This window comes from Aotus nancymaae, unplaced genomic scaffold, assembly GCF_030222135.1.
Source record: "Aotus nancymaae isolate 86718 unplaced genomic scaffold, 86718_ANA_hifiasm-v0.15.2.pri h1tg000121l, whole genome shotgun sequence".
In the NCBI taxonomy this organism is placed as follows: domain Eukaryota; kingdom Metazoa; phylum Chordata; class Mammalia; order Primates; family Aotidae; genus Aotus; species Aotus nancymaae.
Window position 1 is genome coordinate 172,805 of NW_026988536.1, and position 26,280 is coordinate 199,084.

At 49.7% G+C, this 26,280-nt stretch overlaps 2 pseudogenes; one reads left to right on the plus strand and one right to left on the minus strand.

Annotated features, from left to right (window-relative positions):
- Nucleotides 1-13,164: 13,164 nt before the first annotated feature.
- Nucleotides 13,165-17,620, minus strand: LOC135272643 (PRAME family member 1-like; annotated as a pseudogene).
- Nucleotides 17,621-24,361: 6,741 nt separating this feature from the next.
- LOC135272650 (tubulin beta-8 chain-like) lies at nucleotides 24,362-25,795 on the plus strand (annotated as a pseudogene).
- Nucleotides 25,796-26,280: the final 485 nt, after the last annotated feature.

Consider the following 26,280-nt stretch of genomic DNA (forward strand, 5'->3'; position numbering starts at 1 on the left):
CTGAGGGATGAGAATCACTCAAACCCAGGAGGCAGAGGTTGCAGTGAGCTGAGATCATGCCACTGCACTCCAGCCTGGGTGACAGAGTGAAACTCCTCCTCAATTCAGGATCTCTGAGGTACCAGATAACTTTCAGGAATGGTTTTTCTATTTTTGTAAAAAATAATTGGGGTTTCTACAGGGATTGCATTTAGTTTCTATATCGCCTTGATGTCTCTTAGCAATTTTCTTTTTCCTTCTTGACATGGAGTCTCTTTCCTGTTGCCCAGGCTGAAGTGCAGTGGTGTGATCACAGCTCACCGCAACCTCTGCCTCCCTGGTTCAAGTGATTCTTCTGACTCTGCCTCCCAAGTAGCTGGGATTACAGGTGCACTCCACCATGCCCAGCTAATTTTTGCATTTTTAGTAGAGATGGGGTTTGACCATGTTGGGAGGGATGGTGTTGAACTCCTGACATCAGGTGATCTGCCTGCCTCAGTCTCCTAAAGTGCTGTGATTACAGAAGTGATCCGCTGTGTCCGGCCAGTTTTTATTGTACAAGTCTTTCACCTTTTTGGTTAAGTAAATTTCCAAGTATTTTATTCCTTTTGTGTGTGTGAGAGTCAGAGTCTTGCTCTATTTCTCAGGCTGGAGTATAGTGGCACAATCTCTGCTCACTGCAGCCTCGGCCTCCCGAGGTCTAGCAATTCTCCTACCTCAGCCTAGTGGGTAGTTTGAATTACATGCATACACCTAGCTTTTTTTTTTTTTTTTTTTTGTATTATTAGTAGAGACAAGGTTTCGCCATGTTGGCCAGGCTGGTCTAGAACTGCTGATCTCAGGTGATCTGCCCACTTCGGCCTCCCAGGGTGTTGGGATTACAGGCATGGGCCACCATGCTATTTTATTCTTTCTGAAGCTATTTTAAATGGAAGTGCTTTCATAATTTCCCTTTAAGATTATTCATTGTTAGTATATGGAATTACAGCTTTTTTTAACTGTTGATTTTGTACCCTGTAGCTTTGCTGGTGTGATGGGTTTTTTTCTTTTGTTTTGTTTTGTTTCAATATGGATTCTAGGATTTTTCTACATAGAAGATTATGTCATCTGAGAACAGGTGATTTTTCCTCTCCCTTTTCAGTTTGGATGATGACTTTTCTTTTTCTTGTCTAATTGCTCTCGCCAGAACTTTCAGTGGTATGTGGAATAGAAGCGGTAAAGCGTGCTTGCGTGGTTCCTGAACTCAGAGGAAAAGCTTTCAGTTTTTCACCACTGAGTATGTTAGCTGTGGGCTTGAGATATATGGCCTTCGTTACGTTTAGGGAGTTTCCATTAATTCCTAATTTGTTGAATGTTTTTATCATAAGAGTGTTGAATTTTGTCAAATGCTTTTCCTGCGTCAGTTGAGAGATTTCCTTCCTCCAGTATGCTAATATTGATTTTTTTTAATGTTGAATATTTCATGTGTTGAACATCAATTGATTTTCATATGCTGAACTATCCTTGCATTCCAAGATTAAATTCTGCTTAATTAGGGTGTATAGTCCTTTTATTATACTGCTAAATTTGTTTTGCTGGCCTTTTTTTGAGGACTTTCCCAGCAATGCTTATCAGGGATATTGGCCTGTCATTTTTATTGTGGTGACGTTGTCTGGCTTTGATATCAGGATAATGCTGGCCTCACAGGATGAGTGAAGAAATCTTCAATTTGTCGAAGAGGTTGAGGAGCGGTGCTGATTCTTAATGTTTTGTTAGTCACGTGTGAAACCATCAGGTCCAGGTCTTGTCTTTAAACTTTTAGATTTTGAAGATTTTAGGTTCACAGAAAAGTTGTGAGTGTAGCACAGAGAGCTCCCAGGCCCAGGTCCTTGCCACATGGTGAATGTCATGTGTCACTGTTGACTTCACCTGAGACTGGATCTTTTCAGAGAATCCCACCCAGGAGGACACATGACATTTAGCTGTCACTTCTGGTGGGCTCCTGCCAGGTCTCATGCTTCCTGGTGGGGTGGCCCCATGAGCATCTGCTAAACCTCTCTCCTTTGCTGGGCCCTGGTGAGGTGCAGCCACTCAGGTGGACCCTGAGGGTTCCTGCACCTGTTTGCCCTCCCCTGGGTCGGGTCAAGACTAAAAATATTGTCGAGCACTCCTGGGCCCCTGACCCACAGTGGCAGTCCGGCTCCGGTCAGTGTCTGCCCTCACAGAGTGGCTCTCGGTGAGTGGTGGTCGTAGGTGATTGGTGAAAGGTGGACACTACCAGAGAGGGCAGGCCCCACGTGGTTATCTCCATGCCAGGTTCTGTCAGGTGGCGGTATCATGAGAGGATGTTGTGCTGCTGCCCCTGCACCCTGGGAGATGAATCGTGCCTCTGGGAAGCACAGTCGGGATGGGGCCAGGGACTCAGTCAGCTGTCCGGAAGGATCCCCTGACCTATGCTCCTTTTAGGCATCTTGGTGCACTCCTGAGCATGGCACCCAGTCGGGGTCCCCACACCCTAACCCATGGGTGCCTCCCCTTGGGGACTTTGCTGGCAGTGGTATTGGGAGCGACCAGTCCATGGCAGAAGAGCTGGACCCGAGGCTGCCTGAAGTGACACCGAGGGCCACAGGCCCAGCAACTCCAGCATCCATGTGCTGGATGCCAAGCCCAAGAGGTACTTAGGGCATCGGTGGAATCTAGGGATCTGTGTCTGGGAGGACAGAATGGTGGGGGCAGGGGTCGTCTTGGTGTTACCACCCATGTGCCCCAAGGTGGGCAGTTGTGGCCTCTGCCTTGGATGCCTGTGAGGGTCAGGGTCTGAGGTGGAGTGTGACCCGTGGGCGCTATGTGGCCACATCTCCGACGCGCAGTGGGTCTGCACATCCCACCCTGCCTCTCGGGAGCTGCCCTGCATTTTTAGTCAGAGGGACTTGACCTTGAGATTTCTATTTTTAGAAAGTCATTGAGAAACAGCAGTACTGAGGACGCAGGCAGGACTGTGGGCACTGCAGGGCCTATGTAGGTGTCCACACGCGTGCTGGGCTCTGCTGAGGTGCGGGAGGCCTGTTTCACCCTGAGGCCGTCCTGGCACTTCTGGCTTGGACCCTCCCCACCTCTGGGCCCTGGCATGCCTTGTGGTTATGGGGTTCCCATAACTGCCTTTCTCAGCTCCCTCTGTCCCCACTAGGCCATGGGGTATGCCTCCGAGGTCGGGCTTCTCACTGAGGCCATGATGGATGCCTGCGTGCAGGATGCTGTCCAGCAGCACCAGCAGAAGGTGCGCTGGCTGAGGTTTGGAAATATGCCCAGGAGAACATCGATAGTCCCAGCTGGGCACCAGTGCCCCTGCGTGTTGTGTCCAGCAGCACCAGCAGAAGATAGGCCGGCTGAAGGCGGAGGAACCTGGGCCGGGGGACAAGCGCCCTCGATCCTGAGTCCACTGTGAGACCCACACCTCAGGGACACTGGCAGCGGACCCCTCCCACCTCCGCATTTCCGGCCCCTGCACATTTAGGAAATACTCCTGGGTCGGTCCAGGGCTACACCCGACGCCCCTGTGCAGCAGGACATCTTGTGGTGGGGGTCAACCGTTCTCTCCAGGACCCCCGTTGTGGGCACTGGCAGGGAAGGAGCAGCCTCCTTCCTACACCCGACAGTCTTGGGAGATGCATTTTCTGTCTGGTTCAGAGAGGGAGGGTGAGGTTTTGCGCCCCAGCCCTGCCCAGGAAACTGGGAGGGTAAGTGCTGGCGGAGCGCCCGGGGCCATCGAGAGCGAAGCTGGCAGGGTCTCTGTTCTCAGCTCCCACAGCAGAGACAAGTGTGGGGGGACCCCCAAAACCAGACTCGGGTGGGGTGGCCTGAACACTGCTTCCTTCTGTGGCCGGCCTGTGCTCACCCTGCACATACTTAGGACCCTGAAAACCCCAGGCCGTGGCTGGGAGACAGAGAACCTGGCTGGGGTGTCTGAGGCCAGATTCCGCTGGCCGGTCCAAGCCTGTGGCTGGAGCTGGGGTCTGGTCATCTAATAAAGTCCCACAGGTGTCTCACCACTGTGTGTGTCTGTTGGCTGACACAGTGCAGGGTTTCAGAAGCCCCCTAACATCCCCCTGGGGTCAAAGATGTCAGAAGAGGCAGAGGCTGGAGCTTTCTGGAGAATTGACTGACCACAGAAAAGTGGGTTTCATATGAGGCACCAGCCACAGCAGGACCGGGAGTCTGGTGCCTGGGACTGGCCTCGTGTGCCCCACCCTGCGTCTCTGCACACTCAGGGACCCCCCCTTGCCTCCCTCCCCTCCACCAGAGCTGGATCAGGCCAGACAGATGGTGGACGCGGCGTACGGGGAAAAGACAGAGGCTTTAAACATGCTGGTGTGACCGCTTAAGGCCACCCTGGGGTTCTCTGAAGCAGCCTGCTAAGCGGGCTAGTGGGGAAAAGGGCAACGGATCCAACCAGGCCCAGGTCACAGGCTGGGGGCAGTGGGAGGTCAGTGGCCATGGGCTGCAGAGGCCTGAGTGTGAAATCCAGGCAGACAGCGGGACAAGCCACTGGCGAAGGCGTCTGCCCTCCCTCAGCACCTCCCTTGGACCTGGAGCTCGCAGGAAGGTGCTACAGGTGGAAGAGACCTCCCTGGGAGATGGGTCAGGATGGTGGTCCCCATGGTGAAGATTACAGTCACCTGCCTGCCCCAGGGCTGTGGAGGCCTCTTGGAGCAAAGCTGGACTGCTGGTGTCACAGGGAGCCCTGCTAGCAGGGGACCAGCCCCTCCCATGCACTTCCCTTCCTGCTGGGTCCTTAACTTCACGGCTGCCACCCTGCCGGCCGGGCTTCCAGCCTCTGGGTTTTTTCTGCTCCTCCGTCTCTGGGAGGTGCTGTTAGAAGCCACGGGGGTGCTGCCTAGCACCCTGTTCTCTCCCTTTTTGGGGGACACCTCCTTGCTGGGCATTGGGTTTCTCCTGAACTCCCCTCAGCTTCCTAGTTAGGCCTCTGAGGCCTGAGCGGGACCCGTGAGCTGTGTCGCTTCAGGCAGCATGCTCACAACTCCAGTGCTGGTCAGTAGGTGCCCAGGCTCGCAGGCCTGGGACTCGGGCCCTACCTCTTCTCAAGGGGTAGAATCTCCTGCATGCAGCCCTTGCCCCTGTCCTGTTCTCCAGAGTAACGGCAGATCTGAGTTCGTGGTCGCCTGAGGAGATGACCCCTTGCACGCTGAGCCCAGGTTCAGCCCACAGAGCACCCTGCGGGCGGCAGCGGAGCCCCGGGGCTCATTCCTGGTGGCCTCTGTGGCTTCTGTCGATGGCTCAGTCAAACTGACGTGAGAAGCTGGAAGGAGCTCCACGTGTGCAATCCCAAAAGGGCCAAGCAGAGGCCCCGGCCACAACACTGCTCCCCACATACCCTTCTGGCAGAGGCTCTGCCTCTTCTCTTCTCATCTCTGGACAGCAAGGCCCAGCGCAGCACAAGGCCTCAGAGAGGGTGAAAAGGCACTCCTGCCTGCATCTCCGTGCCAAAAAATGCCCCTTCCAGAAGCCCTCATCTGAGAAGTGCCCCTCCTTATGTAGCCCCAGGCATTTTAAAGTTAGAATTTTCACCAAGTCTTGGAACAGCTCTGGCTCCGGGAGTGCTCGGTCCAGGCCTCTGTTGGCCAGCTGTCCCCGCGGCTCCTCCACCTCCCCTGACAATCCTGGCCCCGACTCGGTCCACTCAGGGTGCTGAGCAGGGTCTAATACCCGCCAGGACGTTCTCACTAAGCAATTGGCCACTTGACGGGGTCACTGCACGCTTTTCAAAACGCACCTGAAAATCAGGAAGGGCCGTGCTGTGGTTGCTTCCAGTTGAGACAACAAGACTGGGTTTTGACCCAAGTGGCAGGTGTTCAGAAGGCCAGGGGTGGGTGGGTCTGGGGAGAGCCCTGGACACTTCGAGGGGACCCCGAAGGGATGCTGCTCTCGTATCTGCACCAGTTTTCACCCTCTCTGTGAGCAGGGCTCCACATTTGAGGAGCAAAGCTGAGGATTTTACGCTGACTACAAGCCAGCCTGGTCTCTGATAGGTTTCGTGAGGTCCTTCGATGGACAGCCGGTGCTGGCCACTGGCGGGAGAGGCCGAGAGAGCTGAAGTTCATGCCCAGGCCTCCTTGAGCAATGGAGTAACGGCCCTCCAGCGCGTGAAGCTCTCCAGACAGAGCTGTTTGTGCGAAGCCAGAGACACCAGGGGTCTGAGTCCATGTTTGTGGGAAGTGGGGTGTCCAAGAGTGGGCCACGCTGCTGGCAACCACCCAGCAAAGCTTGTTGCCTCCCTGTTTCCATAGTGACAGTAATAAATCAAATCCTTGAAGCACAGCCCACATGACAGCCTCTTGCCAGAGAGGGGACAGTCTAGGAAGTTCAGCTCCAGCGCAGTAACTGGCTCCCGCCTTTTCTGTTGTTTGTTGTTTTGTCTTAATGTAGGCATTAGTTAGGTTGTGCGTTACTGTTTTTAAAAGTTCATTTTTTTTGAAATGGAGTCTTGCTCTGTCATCCAGGTTGGAGTGCAGCGGTGCAATCTCAGCTCACTGAAACCTCTGCCTCCTGGGTTCAGTGATTCTGTGCCTCAGCCTCCCATGTAGCTGGGATTACAGGTGCCTGCCACCATGCCTGGTTACTTTTGTATTTTTAGTAGAGACAGGGTTTTGTCATGTCGGCCAGGCTGGTCTGGAACTTTTGTTCACAGGCGATCTGACTGCCTCGGACTCTTTAAGTGCTGGATTACAAGCATGAGCCACCGCTTCCGGCCTCTCCTGCCTTTTTTTTTTACTTGATTTTTAAAATTTTTGTTTCATTTTTGAGACAGTGTCTGACTGTCTTACTTAGGCTGGAGCGCAGTCATGTGCTCATAGCTCACTGCAGCCTCCATCTCCCAGGCTCAAATGATCCACCTGAGCCCCCCAAGTTGCTGGGACTCATGGCACACACCGCCATGGTCAGCCAATTTTTGTATTTTTAGTGGAGATGAGATTTTGCCATGTTGCCCAGCCTTGTCTTGAACTCCTGAGAGCAAGTGATCCATGCGCCTCAGCCTCCCAAAGTGCTGGAATTGCAGGTGGAAGACACCACACCTGGCAACATTCCTTTATTTTTATTTTTATTATTATTTTTTATTTTTTTAAAAGATGGGGTTTCACCATGATGGCCAGGATGGTCTTGAACTCCTGACCTCAGGTGATCCACCCACCTCAGCCTCCCAAAGTGCTAGGTTTACAGACGTGAGTCACCGCGCCCGTCCAAAATTCGTTTTAGAGATGGGAGTCTTACTATGTTACCCAGGCTGCTCTCAAACTCCTGAGCTCAAATGATTCCCTTGCCTTGGCCTCCCACAGTGTGGGACTGCAGACAGCAGCCACTGCTTTCAGCCGGGCACGCCTACTTTTGTTTGCCTCTCATCAATCAGTGCACTTTGGGGAGTGCTGGTGGGGGCTCACAGGTTTCAGGGAGCCCTATGGAGAGCTGGGAGCCCTGCCTTTGGTGGGTGCTTGGGGGGCACCAGGAGCTTAAAGCCCCACAGGGTTCTGTGGCTCAGAAGGGCCAGGTTGGGCACCTCTTCTTTTGGCTATGGCAGGGCCTGCCCAGTGGGAAAAGAGCAGGGGCCCATGTTGGCTCAGGCTGCGAACAGAACTAGTACGTCCTTTTGGAAGCTGGAGAGAAAGAATGGAAATGGGACCACCCCTCTCTCCTGAAGGCCAGCCCCCGCCGAGAAGAACAAGACTGCAGGGTGATGTCGGGGGTTGGCAGTGACTTCATGACCACACTGTTCTCAGGTGTTAGAGGGCATGCTTCTGCACAGGCCTTGTCTATGAAAGACACGCGGCCGGTCACTGCAGCCTCGGTCCTGGGAAGCCCTGGAGCTGGGTCACTGGAAGCCGAAGGCCACACTTAGAGGGGACAGTCCTGGTACACCAATCAGCTCCTGGTCCCCAGAGTTCTGATCAGATGCAGAGAGCTCAGAAACCACACGCACTGCCTGGATTCGGGGGGCAGAGCGCTCTACTCACTGCCTGGGTGGGGCCTCCTCTGGGACTCCAGCCCTGTCCCTATGGGCCCGGGCTTCCAGAGGTAGCTGGGATTCTGCCTTGGCTCAAGGTCAGGCTGGAGGTCAGGCTGTCCACCCGCGTCTTGAACCTGCACGGTCACTCCTCCAGGTCTTCAGTCCTGGAGGACTCTCTCAGACAGAAAAACTTTGCTTTTGGGGCAGGGCAGTTCGTAGGGGTGGTCAAGGGGAATCCCACCAGCGAAACAGCACAGTGCAACGGCACAGAACCTCAATATACATCAATAACATAAAATGCTTTCTTAACTTTGTGTCTTTAGGAAGGGTGTGGGGTGCTGGTTTAAGCAGCAAACAGAAGAGGACCCTGGGCATTGTACGGGTCCATCAGAGAGCAGACCCCTGGGAGCTGCAGTGCTTGGAGGAGGCGCTTTACCTCTGCTCGCTCTCTCAATTTCTCTCTCCCTACCTCATTTTCCTTTAGAAACAGGCTCTTACTCTGAGCCAGGCTGGAGTGCAGTGGTGTGATTACAGCTCACTGCGGACTCGACCTCCCAGGCTCAAGTGATCCTCCTGTTTCAGCCTGTCCAGTAGCCATTCCCTACTTGGCCCTAATTAGCCACAAAGGCATGCACCACCACACCCCACTAATTTTAAACATTTGTTGTAGAGACTGAGTCTTGCTATGTTGTCCAGGCTGGTCTCGAACTCCTGGCCTCAGGAGATTTTCCCGCCTCTACAGGCATGAGCCCCCGAGCCTGGTCTCAATTCCACTGCAATTGCCTCTCTTAAGCCAGCATCAATACTTTGTTTCTAAAATGAAGCCAAGTTAGGTCAGGCATGGTGGCTCATGCCTGTAATCCCAGCACTTTGGGAGGTCGAGGCAGGTGAATCATGAGGTCAGGAGATGGAGAGCATCCTGGCTAACACGGTGAAATCATGTCTCTACTAGAAATACAAAAATTCGCTGGGTGCGGTGGCACACAACTGTAATCCCAGCTACTCGAAAGACTGAGGCAGGAGAATCACTTGATCCCAGGATCTGGAGGTTGCAATGAGCCAAGATCGCGCCAGTATACTCCAGCCTGGGTGACAGAGCAAGACTGCATCTCAAAATAAATAAAATGAAGCCAAGTTAAATTAAACTGGCTATTCAAATACAGAGATTGAGAAAAGACACAAGCGTGCCCAATGCCTTCCGGGAAAGAGACTGGAGGCCGGCCCAGGGCTTTTTGTGGAGAGACAGGACCTCAGTCTCTTACCTCTCCGCCTTTTTTTTTTTTTTTTTTTTTGATGCGAAATCTCATAGTGTGGCCCTGGCTGAAGTGCAACGGCATGATCTTGGCTCACTGCAACCTCTGCCTCCCGGATTCCAGCAGTTCTCCTGCCTCAGCCTCTTGAGTAGCTGGGATTACAGGCACCCACCACCATATCCGGCTAATTATTTTGTATTTTTAGTAGAGATGGGATTTCACTATGTCGGTCTGGCTGGTCTCAAACTCCTGACCTTGTGATTTGCCCGCCTCAGCCTCCCAAAGAGTTGGGATTCCAAGTGTGAGCCACCACACCCAGCCACCCCTTCCCTCTTCTTTATCCATCCAGGCCTCATCAGCGATGCTTTGCAACTAGTCTCTAAAAACCTTTATAATGGGGCTTGGCTCAGTGGCTCAAGCCTTTAACCCCAGCACTTTGGGAGGCCAAGGCAAGTGGATCACCTGCTTTTCTTGCTTTGGTATATTCCAACCAAGGAATAGTTTCCCCCCAACCCAAGACTTTTCTTACCTTGGTCCCGACCACAAGGAAATACTTTACCAGATCCCATGGGTGTCTTTCTTTTTCTTAGATGGTTTTGCTCGTTGCCCAGGCTGGAGTGCAATGGCACGATCTCTGCACTGCAACTCTGCCTCCCGGGTTCAAGCGCTCTTCTTCTTCAGACTCCCAAGTAGCTGGGATTACAGGGATACACCACCATGCCCAGCTAATTTTTCATTTCTAGTAGAGATGAGGTTTCTCCATATTGGTGAGGCTGGTCTCGAACTCCCAATCTCAGGTGATCTGCTTGCCTCGGCCTCACATAGTGCTGGAATTACGGGTGTGAGCCACCGCACTTGGCCTAATTTGTGTATTTTTAATAGAGACAGGGTTTCACCATATTGGCCAGGCTGGTCTCAAACTCCTGACCTCAAGTGATTCGCCCACCTTGCCCTCCCAAAGTGCTGGCATTGCAGGCGTGAGCCACCAGGCCCGGCCATGACAAGAGAATTTCTAGTTGAGGGGCATTTACTGCCTGGTTATGGAATGTTAACGAAAACTCCATCACTGAAGGACATAAAATTATCCTGATACCTAAAACACCCATACCGTCTGGGATGATGTCAGAGATACATTCTCCCGAGGATGGTCATTCCCAGATTCTCAGAGTTCCATACTCAAATGGCAATGCTTTATCTAGGATCGTGCTACCTGGGGAATGCTGGAAGGAGATACTCACAGGCGCGGGGTCCTCTTTTTCCCTAAAACTGACTCTGGAACTGCGTGAGGGGCTGTTCCTTATAAACAGTTCTCTCACTGACAAAAAGCTGTTGGATGTGTGGATGGCAGTTCCGAAGTGAAAGACAGGCGCCTGTTTGGAGGGCAGCTCCTCTGACTGTGAGTATACTTGTGACAGCGGAACTCACCGTTCTCACTACCGGCGTTCTCCAAGGTTTAGAAACTATTCGTGAGTGTTCTTATTTTGCGGCAATATGGTCATTTGCGTTAAGTTCAGTAAGAGTTGGTTTTCTTTTGAAAATGGATACAGTTGGAGACGCTGGTTATTTTACCAAGGCTTTGAAAAAAATTACATATTTTTAGGTCAATTATCAGCAAAGCCAACTTAAAAAAGGGCCTATATGGCCAATCGATTCTTGCTCGACTTTATAGAACTACTCAGGCCAAGTTTAATAGGCCTAAAACTTAATTTGTACACAAATTGTTCTTTTTGAGTCGGTGTTTCGCTCTTGTCACCCAGGCTGGAGTGCAATGGCCATGATCTTGATTCACCACAACCTCCACCTCCCATTCTCCTGCCTCGGCCTATTGAGTAGCTGGGATTACAGGCACCCACCACCATGCCTGGCTAATTTTTGTGTTTTGTTTTGATTTTTTTTGAGATGGAGTCTCCCTCTGTTACCAGGCTGGAGTGCAGTGGTGTGATCTCTGTTCACTGCAACCTCTGACTCTCTGGCTCAAGCGATTCTCATGCCTCATCCCACAACTAGCTGGGATTATAGGTACTCGCCACCATGCTTGGCTAATTTTTCTTTTTTTGCTTTTTGAGATGGAGTCTCACTCTGTCTCAGTCTGCCAAAGTGCTGGGATTACAGGCATGAGACCCTGAGCCTGGCCTAATTTTTAGTAGAGACAGGCTTTCAACCTGTTGGCCAGGCTGGTCTCGAACTCCTGACCTCAGGTGATCCGCCTGCCTTGGCCTCGAAAAGTGTTGGGATTATAGGTGTGAGCCACCTTGCTTGGCCATGGCCACCTTTTGTGAAAAATGAAGCTTTCCTTTCCAAACTTGAAATAGGTAGCAAAATAAAATAAATGATACATACCAACAGAACACTGTATGTAGGAAATACACCCATATAATATGTATACACTTGAAAACTATAACAGTAATGTTGACAAAAGAGTCAAACTCTGTCGTATATTTGAAGAGATTTATTCTGAGCCTAATATGAGTGACCATAGCCCATGACACAGGCCTCGAGAGGTCTGGAGAACATGTGCCCAAGGTGGTCGGGCAGCTTGATTTTATACATTTAAGGGAGGCATGAGGCATCAATCAAATACACTTAAGAAATATGTGGCCAGTGCACTGGGCACGGAGAATCACGCCTGTAATCCCAGGATTTTGGGAGGCCGAGGCACATGGATCTTTTGAGGTCAGGAGGTGCAGACCAGCCTGGCCAACATGCTGAAACACCGTCTCTACTAAAACTATAAAAATTAGCTGGGCGTGCTGGTACACCCTGTAACCTGAGCTGTTCGGGAGGCTGAGGCAGGAGAATTGCTTGAACCCAGGAGGCCGAGGTTTCAGTGAGCTAAGAACATGCCAGTGCACTCCAGCCTAGGTGACAGAGCCAGACTCCATCTCAAAAAAAAAAAGGAAATACATGGCTAGGCATGGTGGCTCACACCTCTAATCCTAGCACTTCGGGAGGCTGAGGCAGGTGAATCACCTGAGGTCAGGAGTTCAAGACCAGCCTGGCCAACTTGGTGAAACCCCTTCTCTACTAAAAATACAAAAATTAGCTTGGAGTGGTGGCATGCATGTGCCTGTAGTCCTAGCTACTCAAGAGGCAGAGGTTGCAGTGAGCTGAGATCACTCCACTGCACTCCAGCCGGGCAACAAGAGCAAAACTCCACCTCAAAAAAAAAAGGATTAGAGAAGTAACAAATCTTGTGGCCTGTAGCCATATGACCCCTGAGCAGTGAGGGGTTATAGAAACTACACCCACCAGGTGATCTCTATTTTGTGACCTCAGGCCAGAGTACACCCGAGCTGTAAGGAATTACAGAACTACACCGATCCCTTAGCAGAATTTAGGCCCCTCCTCATCATCCTAATCCTATGGCCTTTCCTGGATTTTAAAAAGCCAGTGTTCAGTCCCTGAGCAAGGAAGGGGGTAGTTTCAGGAAGGGGATGTCATCATCCTTGCTTTCAAGTTAAGGTGTTAACTAAATTCCCACTTTTGTTAGTATGGCCTATGCCCAGGACTAATCAAAGGTAGCTTGGAGATCAGAAGCAAGATAGACTCAACTATGTCAGGTTTCTCTGATGTCACAGTTAAGCAAAGGTCACAGGGACTTTGGATGAGAGTGTTTTTTTTTTTTTTCTTTCAGACAGAGTCTCACTCTGATGCCCAGGCTGGAGTGCAGTGGCACAATCTTGGCTCACTACAACCTCTGCCTCCCAGGTTCAAGTGATTCTCCTGCCTCAGCCTCCCGAGTAGCTGGGATTAAAGACATGCGCCACCATGCCTGAGATTTTGTGAGATTGTCGTCATGGAAAAACCTCGTCTCTACTAAAAACACAAAAATCAGCCAGGCTTGCTTGCACGTGCCTGTAGTTCCAGCTATTTCAGTGGTTGAGGCACGAGACTCACTTAAGCCCCGAAAGGACTGCAGTGAGCCCAGATGGCATCACTGCACTGCAGCCTGGGTGACTTTTGTCTCAAAAAAAAAAAAAAAATGAAGAATGGGTGGGAATGCCTCAAAATGATCTGAATTTATCTGGTTGCTTTGATGTTCTGCAGCTGAACCTCAGTCACACAGACAGCTTAGTACCTTGTTTTTCCATCAGCAACTCTATAAATAAAGGCTTCTGATGTATAAATTGTTAAAACAGGTTAATCAATTACAGAGGACACCAGAAAGTTTTCATTCAGGTTCTCTTTATTTCTGATGTTTCTTTGTAACCTTCCTTGCAGGGATAACATTTTCATTACTGGGGAACTTTAGGTTCTAGTTCTGACTCTGGGTCTTGCCCCCTGCCCTTTTGTTAGTTCCTCTCACACTGAGCACCTCCCTGAAACAGAGAGATCTGTGCTTCCTTTAAGTTGCACGTGTGGCCTGGGCACAGCGGCTCACGCCTGTAATCCCAACCCTTTTGGAGGCTGAGGCAAGAGAATGTCATGCGCCCAGCGGTTTGAGACCAGCTGGGGCAACAGAGCGAAATCCTGTGTCCAATTTTTTCATAAAAATTTTAAAATTATTTCAAAAGGAAAAAAGAAGAAACAAAAATAACTTGCATCTGCATACTACATTTTAGTGTCCAAGTACCTGGAAGAAAACTGGATTGATCTACCCCGCCAGGCGCGCCTTCCCTAGCAGCAAAGATGGAGCTCCAGTTCCTCAAATGGCGATGAGCCTCAGGAACGACAGGGGGCGGGACCAATGGCGATGAGCCTCAGGAACGACAGGGGGCGGGACCAATGGTGATGAGCCACAGGAACGACAGGGGGCGGGACCAATGGCGATGAGCCACAGGAACGACAGGGGGTGGGACCAATGAAGACGCTCCTGGGCTGCCTCACTTCCCTGTGTCCACATCAGCTCAGCCCGAAGTTGGGCCAAGATCTCCCAATCCACATTAACCCAGGAATCATAACTCTCCCGAGGGGCAGGATACGTCTCTAGGCTTAACTTGCTCAGCCCATTGGTGTGGTGCAGCAGGTGCTTCAGGTCGTCCACAGTCACCCGATTTCCACCAAAGCAGAAGGTGGTGAGCTGGGAGCAGTGGCTCAGGGCAGGCAGGCAGGCACGGAGTTGGGAGTAGTTGATCAGACAGTGCTCCAAGTTGAGGGTCTCCAGAGAGGCAGCAACTTCCTGAAGCAGAACTGTGAGGGCCTCAAGGCTGACTCCTAACAGACACACATTGCTGAGATTAGGACGCTTCAGGTACCTGAGGCTTGGGTACTGTGAGAAGCACTTTAAATCCTCTTTCAGTAGTTTGCTCCAAGTTAAATCCTAGCCCTCTAAAGGGTTCTGGAGGCACCTGGGGAGATCAAGAAGTTAGTTCTGGGCAATGGTACCAGGTAGATGAAGGCAGTGGGGAATAAGCTCAAGGGAGAAGCCTGCTTCACCCAAACACAAGTGTGTTCCCATCATCTCGTGATGGTCCGCATGCAAGTCACTGCGTGATGAGCACTCTGGTCATTCAGGGGCAGTCCCATTTTAGGCTCAGCCCTTTCACCATTGCTTGTGGGACTGGTTCAAGCCTGCAATATCTCTAAAGCCTCTTCATGTTTTAGCAGTAAACTTCATCTCTGGGCCTGAGGAACCCAGTGGGAGATGTGTGTGAAGAACACACCTGAGCAAGGTCGAGGGCCGTCAGCGGGGGCTACCTGCCGGCAGGGGCTCCCTGACACGCCCGCATCTGCAAACCACCTACCACTTTTTACCATTCTCAAGCCTGCTCCCTCACCCGCATCCCAGAGGCATGCATTTTCCATGTCAATTACTTTCCCTGGAGCTCAAAAGCACCTTTTACAGACCAGGAATCAGAGACAGGATCATTCAGGGTCACGAAGCTGCTGAGGACAGAGCTTCTACTGTGAAAGGCACAGGTTGGATTTGCTTTCCCACCTCACACACCTTCCTCTGTGTTTCCTGTTCTACACCATCATATCAACTTTAAACACACTTCGTAACAAGAAACTCACACGTGTACCCTCAGTAGAGCTGAAACCCCACTAACTAGCTTGTACATAATGTCCCTCTTTAGCCTCTACCTCAAGAGACCCCTCTGCCTTTATTGGAGGGGTCCTGTGAGAGCCCCTCCAGGACACGTAGCACTGAAGGGGGCAATGTGCAGACATTCTGGTGTCCCCTTCCCTGTTCCATCACCACTGGCTGGCACACAGGACAAGCCTTCCAGTGTTTGCTGTCACAAAAACAGGCTGTGCTGTGGTCCGCAGAGAAAGTGTGCCATCCCTTCTCACATGATCAGCTGTTCCAGGTGCCCGCTGAAGGAGGTGACCATTTCTATTCTAAGCATCTGGAGGTGTTCCAGGCTGAGAAACACAGAGCTGAATTTGGTGACTTAACTGCTCCTGGACGTCATGGTCTGTCGTGTAATCATAGCACCTGTAGAAAACAAGTTTGCGGCTGGGCGTAGTGGCTCACGCCTGTAATCCAGGCACTTTGGAGGCCAAGGCGGGTGGATCACCTGAGGTCGGGAGTTCAAGGCCAGCCTCACCAACATGGTAAAACCCTGTTTTTAAAAAAAAAAAAAAACAAAAAAAAACGAGTTTGCGAAGATTCTTTATCTCCTTCAGGTAAGAATGACGCTTTCTTATCAGACGCGGCCAGGACAGGTCTTAAATTTCCAGCTCCTGAATGCTATTCAGGGATATTACTTTCAATGACTTCCTGAGATATTTAATCTGTGTGAGATGATTCACCAACTTACTACAGCAAAGCGGAATCTCAGGCATTCATCCTGGAGTATTTCCTCGATACAGATGTCTATGACCACCTTCCAGGGCTAGTGCTCTCCCGTCCTTGGACAGTCCTCTGCCGTCTGCCTCTTACTCATGGCCGCTGGGGAGCAGGACAGGGCCCCGGTCCATAAATTCTCATCAACTTCCCGCAAATCCAGCACTTGAAGTCTCCACCTCCTGTGGGTAAAATAAGGGAGGGGCTCAGCATTTAGAAGGACCCATCCCTGCCCTTTGCTTCATTCGCATCCCATAAATCAGCTGCTCCTGTCCTCGGTGCTCCCTGTTCTGCCTTTTCTGGATCCCTCTCTCCCTTTCGATTCTGACTGGTCCCCACTCCTAGTCCCTTTACCTTCCACTGGGAAAAGGCAGGTTTGTTCCTGTTCCCACAGTGGACCCTGTGTGGTGAGCAGTCCTTTCCCTGAGGATCTGGGCAATGGCCAAGGCCTCCCTGAGCTTCCTCACCTGCACCAGCAGGAGACTCTGGGCCATTCCTGGGCTACTTCTCTGCCTGACCCTGCTGTTCTTTCCCTGGACACCTGATCCCTGTGTACCAGCCCTCCTGGGTCACCTCACCTGGGGTGACCCTTCTGTGTCAGCAGCATATGAAGCCCCTCCAGCAATGCTTTTAAGGTCTCCAGATGAAGGCTCTTCATCAGAGATCCCAGTGGGAGGCGGGTGAAGGGCCAGGCCTGCACCATCAGCGACAGAGTCTGGAAGCGTCTCCTGCTGACGGCCTCCATGAATAGTGCGGGGAAGAGCTCCCTGGGCAGCTCCTCCACGGCAGAGATGGCCAAGACCTGGTCTTTCAGCAGGCTCTGCCCTGCCAGCTCCAGGAGTCTGGGTGGGGCCTGGATGCTCATCCTGATGAATCTGCGAGGAAAACCCCAGAGGACACATCCGGATAGAAGGCATCACTCTCAGGCCAAACACAATCACCTCGTCTTCTCCTAGGGCCAGTATCATTGCAGAAAAGTTATCAGTTTACCCCAATTCTGCTCTGCACTTGGTGGCCACAAATCTCTATTTCTGCTTCTGCTGCTACCAGGAAGAATGTCCTCAAAACACCAAGGAGGGGTCAAGGAGACACTGGCCCCTGAATTTTCATCCATTGCTCCTCTGAACCCCAGTACCACCCGAAAGTGTCACTGAGGATCCTGAAAGCTAAGCTCCACCTCTTTGAGGAAACATTTCTTGTCACTTACCACCCTAAAGCCATGAGGATGAGAGTGTCACATGTCCCCAGACAGTCTACATTCTCAGTTAACACCATAACTATGCTTGGGGAGGACTAAAGGGACTCCCTTAAATCGATGCCATTATTTTTTTATTATGAAAAATTTCAGGCAGAAACTGACCAGGTGATGTGGCTCATGTCTGTAATCCCAGTACTGTGGGAGGCCAAGGCAGGCACATCACTCAAGGTCAGGAGTTTGAGAACAGCCTGACCTATGTAATGAAACCCTGTCTCTAATCAATATAAAAAAAATTAAGAATCATTTGACTCCAGAATGCAGAGCTTGCAGTCAGCTGAGATTGCACCACTGTACTCTGGCCTGGGCGATGGAGTTAGACTATGTCTCAGAAAAACATTAATGAATGAATTAAAATATTAGCCAGGCATCGTGATGCCCTAGCTACTCTGGAGGCAGAGAAAGGAGAATCACTTGAACTGCAGAGGCAGAGTTTTCAGTGAGCCGCGCTCAGGGCCATGCACTCCAGCCTGGGTGACAGAGTGAGAAGAGAAAAAAAATTAACCAGAAACTATAAGGGGTGTGATGGTTTCCTAGAGCATTTGGAAGGTAGGAATAGGAATACTAACTCAAGCCAGGGCACAGTGATTCACGCCTGTAATTGCAGCACTTTGAAAGTCTGAGGCGGATGGATCATCTGAGGTCAAGAGTTTGAGACCAGCATGGCCAACGTGGTGAAACCCCATGTCTACTAAAAATACAAAAACTGGCTGGGCATGGTGGTGGGTGCCTGTAATCCCAGCTGCTCAGGAGGCTGAGGCAGGTAGTGAACTATTTTGGTGAACGTGACAAGGCACAAAGCAGGAAGCTCCACAGCTGCTGCTCTGGACCTAAAGACACACCCGGGACTTCTGGGTGGTGACGCCACCTGGCTTGCAGAGGGAGATCTGAGTCTTGTGGTTCTCCTAAGGGTGCCAGGATGAAGAGCCTGGGACAGGTCCCAGCGCAGGAGCCTTCCCTTCCCAGGCTCTTCTGGCCCAATCTTAAAACTGACAAGGCTGCACCTGGAATGCAGTCAGTCTGTTTCTGCCCGAGTCAGGTGTCTTCTTAGCCTGAGGTGTCTCCCTCTGCATGTTTCTGAGTCAAAGTCTGTTTTCTGGCCCTGCTGTCCTTCTCGAGTCCTCAACACAGTCTGATTTCAGGTTAGATTCATAAACATCTTGGTCTAAACCAGGGGCTGCTCTTCTTTCTTCCTCCAACAAACAACTGACACAAAGTCACCTTGAGAGCAGTTGATGCTGAGGGAAGTGCTTGGAGCGACCCAGGGATTGGGGAGGTCTGGGGACTCATCCAGGCTGGATAAAGCAAGAGCGATGAAGAAAAGGAACAGGGCCCAGAGAGGGAGTGGCCAGGAGGAGCTGATAGGGCCCAAATAAAGAGGGAGGAGGGAGATGGCAGCAGGGCAGCGGACCAGGTTCTCTGGCTCTCATAGAGCTCTTTCCCTCAAAGGCTGTGGTTCTGTGTCTGAGACCCCAGGGAAAGTAGGGCTTGGGCATAGGGCTGTTAGTTCATAAGGCCCTTGGTTTGCCCTGGTCTGCATGAGGTCCCAGGGGCTGCCCCACCTCACCCCAGGTGCAGAGATCAGGCCAGTGAGAAGTGCTGAGGAGGAAGAGTGGGTGGCAACTGTCCATCCCTAATGCCAAGACGAGGGACAGGAGAGAGAAAAGCAGCCTTGGCCTGAGGCCAGGGGAAGGGACGCTCTTTGGAAAGTATGAAGCTCTGTCTCTTCTCCTTACTTGTCAGAGCCTTATGGGACCATAATGATTGGGCTTTACGGGAGAGAATGAAGCAGAGTGGGTTCTGGCTCAGAGTCCCTGTGTTCCAACTGACCCCAAATGTCTTCCTACAAGCCAAGGAAAGGCCATGGGGGATAAAAGTCTAGCCAGCGCCCATCAGGCTGTTCCTCCACTTTCCAGTGAGTCCAGAAAAGGCACCATGATCCTCAGAAAAATTCTGCAATTTTCAGTTCTGAGGCTCAACAGGAGGCCCCAGAGGGAAGACTCTGGGAAAAGTCCAAACTGAAGATTCTGCAACATGTAACCCGCCCCCAAAATACACGGCTTCCCCATTTCTCCTTTCCCCGTAATTCATTCAAATTTTTTTACTGAGTGTCTAGAACATTCCACCTGCTATTCCAGGTGCTAGTGAAGGAGACAAAGTAAAAGCAAGGAAGCTGCAGAATGAACTCAACAGAGCAGGCCTGGCTCGGCGCTGACGCACAGGTCAGAACACATGGCTGTGAGGATGAAATGTGCAGAGTGATCTGAATAATCCATGGAAAAAATGAGGTGTCCCATGTCCACACTTGAGCAGCGCCAAGAAGAGAAACAATAGGATCTTTTCAATAGATGCTGAAAAAGCACTCAATAATATTCAACATCTATTTCTATTTTTTTTTGAGACAGATTTTTGCTCTTGTCACACAGGCTGGTGTGCAATGGTGAGATCTTGGCTCACTGCAACTTCTACCTCCTGGGATCAAGTAATTCTCCTGCCTCAGCCTCCCAAGTAGCTGGAATTAGAGGTGCTCGTCACCACGCCAGCTAATTTTTATATTTTTAGTAGAGACTGGCTATCACCATGTTGGTCAGGCTGTCTCGAACTCCTGACCTCAAGTGATCCACCCACCTTGGCCTCCCAAAGTGCTGAGATTACAGGCATGAGCCATTGTGCCTGGCCAACAGCTCTTTATGATAAAACTCCCACAAGCTGGGAAGAGAAAAACATGCCTCAAAATAATAAAGGCTATTTTTGACAAACCCACAACCAACATCATACTGAATAGGGGAAAACCGAAAGCCTCTTTTTCTGAGATCTGGAACAAGACTAAGATGTCCACTTTAACCATTTTTAAAAAACATAATATTGAAAGTCCTGGCCAGAGCAGTAAGGCAAGAGAAAGAAAGAAAGGGCATTCAGGGAAAGGAAGAAGTCAAATTAGCCTTGTATGGAGATGACATAATGTCATATTTAGAAAAGCCTAAAGACTTCAACAAAAAGTTTTAGTAAAATCATAGGATGCAAAGTCAACATACAAAATCAGTAGCATTTATGTATGCCAAGAGCAAATAGTCTTAAAAACTGTTACATGAAGAAATCAATTCCATTTTCAATAGCTACAAAGAATATAAAATACCTTTTCTGGTGTGTTTGACATCCTATCCGTTATCACAAGTTTGTTCATCCTCAACTTTATCACAGTCTTGTTCTACCTGCAGCCCATGGGCCACACACTACCCAGGAGCTCCCTGAAGGTGTGTAAATAGTTCCAGGGGAGAGCCCTACCTGTTCTGGGGGCCTACATTTGCAACGCCCTAGTCTAACTGCCCCATGAAAATGTAGTTGAGCAAAGGGAGCTGCAATCTTAGGGTAAGAGGATGGTTGAACACATCAGTTCATAGATTTGGATTAATTAGGTGAGGAGGATAATGGGGAAAATGGTTGATGTCAAATCAGTCACCATATAATTTGTTTTACTTTTCTCAATTATTTCTTCAGCAATTTATTTCTTCTTTGTCTTGAGTATTTTACAGAAGCTCCTTTGGAATGAGTGAGTCTTTTAGAATCCTCCAAAAATCAATTCTTAAAAATGCATTTGTTTGTTTCAGGATTTCTTCTTTTCCAATGAGTCCTGTTATTCTCTTGGTAAACACATTTTTTTTTTTTAAGTTTGTGGCTGTTACAAAAAAAAGCTTTATATGTCTAACCTTTGCCTTTCTACCAAAATAGGTGGACATTACCAGAGACACTTGAAGTTTGTAGTGACCAAAAAGAGGAAAGTTTAATCTGGAAAAATTGCTCATTTACAGGACAGTGATTATGGACGGACCAAAGTGTGGTCTGTCCATACAGTAAACACTGCACAGTAATAAAAAAGAAAGAAACTACCTATGCACACGACAATGTAGACAATTCTCAAAATCACCAGCCAGAACAAAAGAAACCAGACACAAAGACAGTATCCTGTATGCTGCCATTTATATGACATTCCAGAAGATGGTCTAAACAGATCAATCCAACTGGGCTCAGTGGCTGGTGCCTATAATCCCAACACTCTGGGAGTCTAAGGTGGGTGGATGACTTGGGGTCAGGAGTTTGAGATCAACCTGACCAACATGGTAAAACCTGTCTCTACCAAAAATACAAATTAGCCGTGTGTGGTACTACACCCCTGTAATCGCAGCTACTTGGGAGGCAGAGGCAGGAGAATCACTTGAACCCAGAAGGCGGAGGTTGCAGCGAGTCAAGATTGTGCCACTGCACTTCAGCCTGAGCAAGAGCTAAAATACATCTCAAAACAGCAACACCACCACCACCAATTGCTCTCACAAACTAGACATGGGGCGATGAACCGCAAAGGACACAATATCTTCTGAGAGTGATGAAAACATACTGTGTCGGAAGGCTGGTGACTCTTCCACAAGTGAAAACACACGTTACAACTCATCAAACTGCACTCTTGAAATGTGCATTATTTTGTCAATAGATTATAGGACAATATGATTTTTTAAATCTAAATGAATCAATATACATCTATCTGAAAACTAACATCTTGTTCATGAATAAACACTGAAGAAAGATATATGAAGGATGGTGCTTATGTAATTTTTTTTTTTTTCTTTTGAGACGGACTTTTGCTCTTGTCCAGGCTAGAGTTCAATGGCATGATCTTGGCTCACTGCAACCTCCGCCTCCTGGATTCAAGTGATTCTCCTGCCTCTGCCTCCCAGGTAGCTGTGATTACAGGTATGCACCACCACATCCACCTAATTTTGTAGTTTTAGTAGAGACGGGATTTCTCCATTTAGGTGAGGCTGGTCTTGAACTCCCGACCTCAGGTGACTGGCCTGCCTTGCAAAGTGCTGGGATTACAGGCATGAGCCATGGTGTCCGGCCACTTACATAAATTCTATCAGCATCAAATGTAATATATTTTAGAGACAAATGTATGAAGAATATCTTTAAAACATGCATGGCAACAACGTCCTAAACTCAAGCAAGTGGTTACCTCTGTGCAGGAAGGAAGAGATAGGGCTTCGGCAATAGGGGACTGTTACCCATGAAGGGTCATCTGTATCTATCAAGTCATAATAGATTTTAAAGTATCCAAAAAAAGAGGAAAATGTCAATATTGTAAATAATGAGTGTATCTGTATTTTTGATATTAGTCAGTATACTTTAATGTGGCTTTGTGTTCGTTTTGAAGATAAGCTCTCATTTTACTCTATCACCCGGGCTGGAGTGCAGGGGTGCAATCATGATTCACTGCATGCTCAACCTCTTAGACTCAAGCCATTCTCCTGTCTCAGCTTCCTGAGTAGGTAAGAGTACAGGTGTGCCATGCCAAGCCTGGCTGTTTATTTTTTGTAGAGATTGGTCTTGCTTTTTGGCCAGGCTGGTCTTGAAATCCTGGGCTCAAGCAATCTTCCTGCCTCAGTCTCTAAAAGTGCTGGGATGACAGGAGTGAGCCTCAACACCTGGCTTCTGCGTTTTTGTGTTTCATTTTCAGTGTAAACAAAAATTAAAGAGACAATAAATGAGAGATAAGGACAGAGTGATAGGGAATGTTGAGAGCTCTTTAGAGAAGTTCGCTATGAAGAAAACAATAAGAAATGATAGCTAGAGAATGATACGGAGGCAAGCAAACTTTCTCTTTCCTTTTGTTTCATTCTCCAACAAGACTGTGGAGAGCCTTTTTAAAAGTTGACCAAATGAATCTATCTGAGAGGATGAAATGGATGATTCCAAAGAGATGGGATTGACGTGGGGAGACAACATTGAGAAGCTGAAGAGCAGTGCTGGTGTGTGCAGCGACGTTTATTACCTTACGGTTGGTCACTGCAACAAATCAGAACATATAAAAAAACTGACAAAGGGTTAAGCTGTGGACCATCTGTCATATGGAATTCCATATGGAAATCAGTAAGAATAAGGACGAACCTTTAAGATCTACACCTAAATCGGTAACAGCAAAATGATCATCAATACCACAGGAAGACGCCTTTTCCACAAGGTAAGATAGAATCAGATGTTTCTATGTGCCCACACAATCATGTAGGAAGTCTTCCAGAAACATCTGGAAGGTGCTCTGAACTGAGCCCTCCGGATAGGAGCCTGGGCTAAAGAGAGAAGTCAGGGGAGATGTTTGCTCTATCATCTGTGCTATTAGAAGGTTTTTCACCAAGAATGCTGTACTGTATAACTTGAGGAAAAGAGGTGTAAACAACACATGGAGTTTGAGAAATGAAAATAAAACCTTAAGCACCCTCGCCAACAGAAAAGACTCCCTCTCGGTCAAGGAAACCCCAGAGAAATTTTTAAAATGAAGTGCTGGTCATGAGGGCACAGGAGGCCAGAAAGACTTGCCCCATGCTGATTTCAACCAACCACCTGACGCTACAGGCAGGCTCCCCTCCCTTTTGGGATCTAGCCACAACAGCTAAGCAGCATTCATGCTAACACAGAGCTCATAGGACTGATGAACAGACTGTATAGCAAAAAGATACTCAACTACAAACAGGACTATGCCAGGTGAGAGTGAAATCACTCCCCGCTCATGGAAAGATTCAACTATGTTCTGACTGCCACAATGTTTTCCTTTTTCTCCACTGGATAAATCAGCTCCAGCCTCTAGAGAGGCCAGATGGAAACGCCTGCAGTCACCAGCGACCAACTGCAGATCCCCTACCCCAGCTCCACAAGCCAGGACTGCAGCTGTGATTCGACATGGGACTCATTTCAGTGACTTTCTCCTGATGAGAGATGCTGAACCATGGACTAGTTCTGGCCAATTGACAGAGGCTGGCCACTGAGTGGAAAGATAAAGGGAATTCTCAACAGAACACAGCTTTTTCCCCAGTAGACACAACTGTGCAGTTCTAATGCAAGACATGGCAAAGAAACGTATTTGCGGTTAAAAATCTTTTGATTCCTTATCTGTGATGTGATGCTATGCCAGAGTCAGCCTGGAAAACAAGCCACTTAATATAGGGTTAAACAAAATCTGAGGGGACTTTGTGGTTTGTAGGAGGTGACTCCCCACGCCACTTAGATAGGAGTTGGGGACCTTTATGTCCCAATTTCACCTTTTGATGTAGAGAACCTAATTATAACGCATTTAAATGTAAAGCCTCCACCACAAAGTGAACATGGGAGGTATGTCACATGCATGTTGGCTTACTACACATGCATGTATCCTGCACCCTGTGAATCTGCATAGCTGCTCCAATAACCTGGTGAATACGCCCACTTGGCCAACATATTCAGCAGAGATTCCTGGGGCCCTTTCCCTCCCTCCAAGTGCTTGCCTCAGGTCCTGACTGGGCACCCATTTCCCAGCACGCAGGTTGTAAACCTTTAGAAGACATTACACTCCCTTTTTCTAAATCTATAGACCCCATGATTTTTAGTGGACCCCATTGGTGTTAAAAGTGGGATTCCAAGGGGACCTCTGATCTCTTTCTGACGCCTCCTGAACCAACACATCCTGCACTGGCAAGAGCTACTACTACGACTGTATTTCTAGTTACTTTCTTCATTATTTATCTGGAAATAGGCTGAGGCTTTTGGCTCCTGCTTCGGCCATTACGGGGTCTTTTCACTACACACAGAAGGCGCAGAGCTGATGGAGTCAGTGATGGACGTTGTCAAGGAGGAGGCTGACAGCCGTGACTACCTGCGGGGTTTCCAGCTGGCCCGCCTCCTGGGTGGGGAGAAGGTTATCATCCCAAACCCAGTCTAATGGATAAGATATGGGAGGAGTATCCAGACAGCTTTATAAACACATTCAGCGTCCTGCCCTCAGCCAAAGTGTCAGACACCATGGTGGAGCCCTACGATGTCACCGTCTCAGTCCACCAACTCATAGAAACTGCAGATGAGACCTGCATCGATCATGAAGCTCTCTATAACATCTGCTCCAGAACCTTTAAACTGCCCACAGCCAACTACAATGACCTGAATCACCTGGTGTCTACCATGAGTGGGGTCACCACGTGCGTGCACCTCCCAGGCCAGCTGAATGCCAACCTGCAGAAGCTGGCTGTGAACATGGTCCCATTTCCCAGGCTGCACTTCATGCCTGGCTTTGCCCCACTGACCAGCCAGGGCAGTCAGCGGTACTGGGTCCTGACCGTGGCTGAGTTCACCCAGCAGATGTTTGACGTGAAGAGTATGATGGCTGCTTCTGACCCCCCCACCCCTCATGGCCGCTAGCTAATGGTGGCTGCCATTTTCAGAGGTCGCAGTCCATGAGAGAGGTGGATGAGCAAATATCGAACAATTGTTCAATATCCAGAACAAGAACCACCACTACTTTACGACTGGCTCCCCTACAGTGTAAAAACAGCCATCTGCGACATCCCACCCTTGGGGTGAAAACGTCAGCCGATAACCTTCATCGGCAACAACACGGCCATCCAAGATCCAGGAAGCTCTTCGAGCGTATCTCAGAACAGTCTACAGCTATGGAGAAAAAAAAAAGCGGAAGAGACCACGAAGGAGTCCCTCGGGCTTCTCACCACCTCTTGTGCCTTGCCACTTCCGCTGGGTCACGACTGCCCTCTGGTGCCCCAGCCCTTTAAAGCCTCAGCCTGTTCTAGGCAGCAACACTGAGCAGCCCAAATGCTCTCGCAGTATTGGATTTCCTGAGTGGGGGGTGGTTTTTAAAAGCAAAGCCAATTCCTAAGAGGTTGCACTTCAGGAGCGCCAGCTTTCCAGTGGCCTGGGAGCTTGTAAAGGAAAAGGCAGATGAGCCGACCGAGATCCCAGCAGTCCAGGGGTTTCTGCCACATGTAGTGGGGAAGTGGGAGAGAGGGATCTCTGGGAATGGAGGCTGCAGCGGGCAATGCTCCTTCGAAGCTCAGCTGTGCCTACTCATAGATCATCCAACCGCACAGACTGGACTGGCCTGCCCGTCCACTGCCCGAGGTTCACAGCGCAAACACGTGGGTTATAAGAATGTCCCAAGGCCGTCGCCCTGGCCAGCCTGTGGAGCAGCCGCTGCGAGAAAGTCAGGCCACCCCCGAGACTGTGCTGTCGGTGAACCAAGGCTCCCCGATGTGAGGAG